We start from the raw sequence: 5,000 nt of genomic DNA, 5'->3' as shown, positions 1-5,000 counted from the left end.
CGGTGTCCCCGCCGGACCCCGGGGGTGCCCGCGACGGGGAGACGGCCGGGTCTACCGGGACGGCCTCGGGCGGGTCCGGCTTACCGGGGCCCCGGCCGGATCAGCCTTTCTGTTTCCCCCGCCACGATGGATGCACGGGATCCCGGCTCCGGGGCCGCGGGCCTCGGTCGGGGACCTCCGCCTTCGCCTCGGTGCCCACGCCGGACCCCGGGGGTGCCCGCGACGGGCAGAGGGCCGGGTCTACTGGGACGGCCTCGGGCGGGTCCGGCTTACCGGGGCCCCGGCCGGATCAGCCTTTCTGTTTCCCCCGCCACGATGGATGCACGGGATCCCGGCTCCGGCGCCGCGGGCCTCGGTCGGGGACCTCCGCCTTCGCCTCGGTGCCCCCGCCGGACCCCGGGGGTGTCCGCGCCGGGCAGTCTTCCCGGTCTACCGGGGCCCCGGCCGGATCAGCCTTTCTGTTTCCCCCGCCACGATGGATGCACGGGATCCCGGCTCCGGGTCCGCGGGCCTCGGTCGGGGACCTCCGCCGTCGCCTCGGCGCCCCCGCCGGACCCCGGGGGTGCCCGCGACGGGCAGTCGTCCCGGTCTACCGGGGCCCCGGCCGGATCAGCCTTTCTGTTTCCCCCGCCACGATGGATGCACGGGATCCCGGCTCCGGCGCCGCGGGCCTCGGTCGGGGACCTCCGCCTTCGCCTCGGTGCCCACGCCGGACCCCGGGGGTGTCCGCGCCGGGCAGTCTTCCCGGTCTACCGGGGCCCCGGCCGGATCAGCCTTTCTGTTTCCCCCGCCACGATGGATGCACGGGATCCCGGCTCCGGGTCCGCGGGCCTCGGTCGGGGACCTCCGCCGTCGCCTCGGCGCCCCCGCCGGACCCCGGGGGTGCCCGCGACGGGCAGTCGTCCCGGTCTACCGGGGCCCCGGCCGGATCAGCCTTTCTGTTTCCCCCGCCACGATGGATGCACGGGATCCCGGCTCCGGCGCCGCGGGCCTCGGTCGGGGACCTCCGCCTTCGCCTCGGTGCCCACGCCGGACCCCGGGGGTGTCCGCGCCGGGCAGTCTTCCCGGTCTACCGGGGCCCCGGCCGGATCAGCCTTTCTGTTTCCCCCGCCACGATGGATGCACGGGATCCCGGCTCCGGGTCCGCGGGCCTCGGTCGGGGACCTCCGCCGTCGCCTCGGTGCCCACGCCGGACCCCGGGGGTGCCCGAGACGGGGAGAGGGCCGGGTCTACCGGGACGGCCTCGGGCGGGTCCGGCTTACCGGGGCCCCGGCCGGATCAGCCTTTCTGTTTCCCCCGCCACGATGGATGCACGGGATCCCGGCTCCGGGTCCGCGGGCCTCGGTCGGGGACCTCCGCCGTCGCCTCGGCGCCCCCGCCGGACCCCGGGGGTGCCCGCGACGGGCAGTCGTCCCGGTCTACCGGGGCCCCGGCCGGATCAGCCTTTCTGTTTCCCCCGCCACGATGGATGCACGGGATCCCGGCTCCGGCGCCGCGGACCTCGGTCGGGGACCTCCGCCGTCGCCTCGGTGCCCCCGCCGGACCCCGGGGGTGTCCGCGCCGGGCAGTCTTCCCGGTCTACCGGGGCCCCGGCCGGATCAGCCTTTCTGTTTCCCCCGCCACGATGGATGCACGGGATCCCGGCTCCGGGTCCGCGGGCCTCGGTCGGGGACCTCCGCCGTCGCCTCGGCGCCCCCGCCGGACCCCGGGGGTGCCCGCGACGGGCAGTCGTCCCGGTCTACCGGGGCCCCGGCCGGATCAGCCTTTCTGTTTCCCCCGCCACGATGGATGCACGGGATCCCGGCTCCGGCGCCGCGGGCCTCGGTCGGGGACCTCCGCCTTCGCCTCGGTGCCCACGCCGGACCCCGGGGGTGTCCGCGCCGGGCAGTCTTCCCGGTCTACCGGGGCCCCGGCCGGATCAGCCTTTCTGTTTCCCCCGCCACGATGGATGCACGGGATCCCGGCTCCGGGTCCGCGGGCCTCGGTCGGGGACCTCCGCCGTCGCCTCGGTGCCCCCGCCGGACCCCGGGGGTGCCCGCGACGGGCAGTCGTCCCGGTCTACCGGGGCCCCGGCCGGATCAGCCTTTCTGTTTCCCCCGCCACGATGGATGCACGGGATCCCGGCTCCGGGTCCGCGGGCCTCGGTCGGGGACCTCCGCCGTCGCCTCGGTGCCCCCGCCGGACCCCGGGGGTGCCCGCGACGGGCAGTCGTCCCGGTCTACCGGGGCCCCGGCCGGATCAGCCTTTCTGTTTCCCCCGCCACGATGGATGCACGGGATCCCGGCTCCGGCGCCGCGGGCCTCGGTCGGGGACCTCCGCCTTCGCCTCGGTGCCCACGCCGGACCCCGGGGGTGTCCGCGCCGGGCAGTCTTCCCGGTCTACCGGGGCCCCGGCCGGATCAGCCTTTCTGTTTCCCCCGCCACGATGGATGCACGGGATCCCGGCTCCGGCGCCGCGGGCCTCGGTCGGGGACCTCCGCCGTCCCCTCGGTGCCCACGCCGGCCCCCGGGGGTGTCCGCGCCGGGCAGTCGTCCCGGTCTACCGGGACGGCCTTGGGCGGGTCCGGTTTACCCGGGCCTCGGCCGGCCTAGAGTGTTTCTGTTTCCCCGCCTTGATGGATGTACGGGATCCCGGCGCGGGGGCCCCGGGCCTCGGTCGGGGACCTCCGCCGTCGCCTCGGTGCCCGCGCCGGGGCCCTGGGGTGTCCGTGACGGGCAGCCGTCCCGGTCTACCGGGACGCTCGGGCGGGACCGGTTTACCCGGGCCTCGGCCGGACCGGAGTGTTTCCGTTTTCTGCTTCCCTGCCAGGATGGCTGCGAGGGGTTGATTGAAAGAGCTGGTTTGACGTGAAAAGCTTGACTTCAAGTGAAAAGTTTGTTACAATTTCTGCCATCTTCCTTCCTCCAAAGTTTTGGGTGTAGTTTTCCCAGAGGAACCTCTCGTAGGCCTTTCATTTCTCATCTTAACTTCCCTCATTTATTCCATATTTTCCTTCCTCTTGCCGAATGGCCGAATCCAGTCCATTTCTAGTCAAGGAAATTATTCTTATTTCTTGCTGACCTATTTGCTTTGTGGAGCAAGTCGTTCTTAGGTCCCTTTGTTCTTTCTTCAACTTCTTCTGCTCCTTCTCTCGACGCTTTCTCGTCTTGTTCTCTTACTTGGCTCTCTTTTGGCTGTTCTTTCTTCTCCTCCCGTCGTCCGTCCCCACTTTCATCTCTCCATCTTTCCTGTTCTTGGTCATCTCTACGTTGTTTATCAAATAATTCCGCTTTCTCTCTTGAATCTACTCGATATCTTTGCTCTCGCCAGCTCGCCGATATTTCAGCTCGCCGATATTTTGTGCTTTCCCGTCGTGTTTCCCATCCATTGCGATCTCTCTGCTCTCCCTGTCTTCTCGGTAAATCGGAGATGAATTTCTCTGGGCGGGTGGTTTCTCATCGCGTGTCTTGTGTGCGCTCCCTACGTTTCGTCCATCCCGTTTAATATCTATCCCTCCCTCCCTCTCCTTGCTTTCTTCCATTGCTTCTGCTAATATCATTTCCAGAATGATAACCCTGAGCCTGAACCTGAACCTAACCCTAACCCTACAACTTTTCTCCCTAACCCTAACCCTAACCCTAACCCTAACCCTAACCCTAACCCTAACCCTACAACTTTTCTCCCTAACCCTAACCCTAACCCTAACCCTAACCCTAACCCTAACTCTACAACTTGTTTCTCTAACCCTAACCCTAACCCTAACCCTAACCCCAACCCCAACCCCAACCCTAACCCTAACCCTAACCCTAACCCTAACCCTACAACTTTTCTCCCTAACCCTAACCCTAACCCTAACCCTAACCCCAACCCTAACCCTACAACTGTTTTCTCTAACCCCAACCCTAACCCTATAACTTTTCTCCCTAACCCTAACCCTAACCCTAACCCTAACCCCAACCCTAACCCCAACCCTAACCCTACAACTGTTTTCTCTAACCCTAACCCTAACCCTACAACTTTTCTCCCTAACCCTAACCCTAACCCTAACCCTAACCCCAACCCTAACCCTACAACTGTTTTCTCTAACCCCAACCCTAACCCTATAACTTTTTTCCCTAACCCTAACCCTAACCCTAACCCACACTTTCGACTTAAAACCGTTTTTAGATTTAAAGTCGTCTTTCGACTTAAAGACGGACAGACGGCCCGGTCTACCGGGCCGCTCGGGCAGCCTCGGCCGGACCGGCGTCTCTGTTTCTGTTTCCCTGCCACGATGGATGTCGCGTGCGAGGGGTTGCTTTACATAGCTGGTTTGAAGTTGAAAGCTTCCGTTCTTGCCTAGATCTCTTGCTATCGCAAGCCTTCCGATCCAAGCTCCCATCGCAGTTTCAAGCGTCCTGCTTTCTTGGTTGGGAAAATCGGGGCGGCGAGACCTGACGCTCGCTTCCCCGACCCCGACCCTCACCCTTCTTCGAATGGTCTTTCTAATGCCAGCAGCGCTCAGGGAGAAATGTCACCCCCAGAAGACGAGAGCACAGCTTGCCCAATTCCGGTCTCCACACACCGGACTCGTCGACTTTCAAAACGTATTCCGCTTTTATGATCGTTTTAAAACTAAAACGACGATCCACCGGCGGCGATACTGACATTTAAGCGGAGAGCGGGAAAAGGGGCGGGAAAAAAAAAACTAAGTGCCTCGTTTCGGCGCCGGTCTACTCCGGAAGAGGTCAAAGAAAAGGGGGGGAAAACGAAGTGCCTCCTTTGGACGCCCGTCTACTCGGGAAGGGAGGCGAGGCGAGGCGAGGCCAAAAAAGAAAAGAAAAGAAGAGAAAAGGGGCGGAGGGAAAAAACTAAGTGCCTCGTTTCGGCGCCGGTCTACTCCGGAAGAGGTCAAAGAAAAGGGGGGGAAAACGAAGTGTCTCCTTTGGACGACTGTCTACTCGGGAAGGGAGGCGAGGCCAAAAAAAAAAAAAAAGAAAAGAAGAGAAGAGAAGAGAAGAGAAGAGAAGAGGGGCGGGAAA

The sequence above is a fragment of the Pituophis catenifer genome, unplaced genomic scaffold (assembly GCF_029215685.1).
Source record: "Pituophis catenifer annectens isolate HBS135680 unplaced genomic scaffold, rPitCat1.0.hap2 SCAF_80, whole genome shotgun sequence".
Classification (NCBI taxonomy): domain Eukaryota; kingdom Metazoa; phylum Chordata; class Lepidosauria; order Squamata; family Colubridae; genus Pituophis; species Pituophis catenifer.
Note: the sequence above shows the minus strand (reverse complement) of the source record.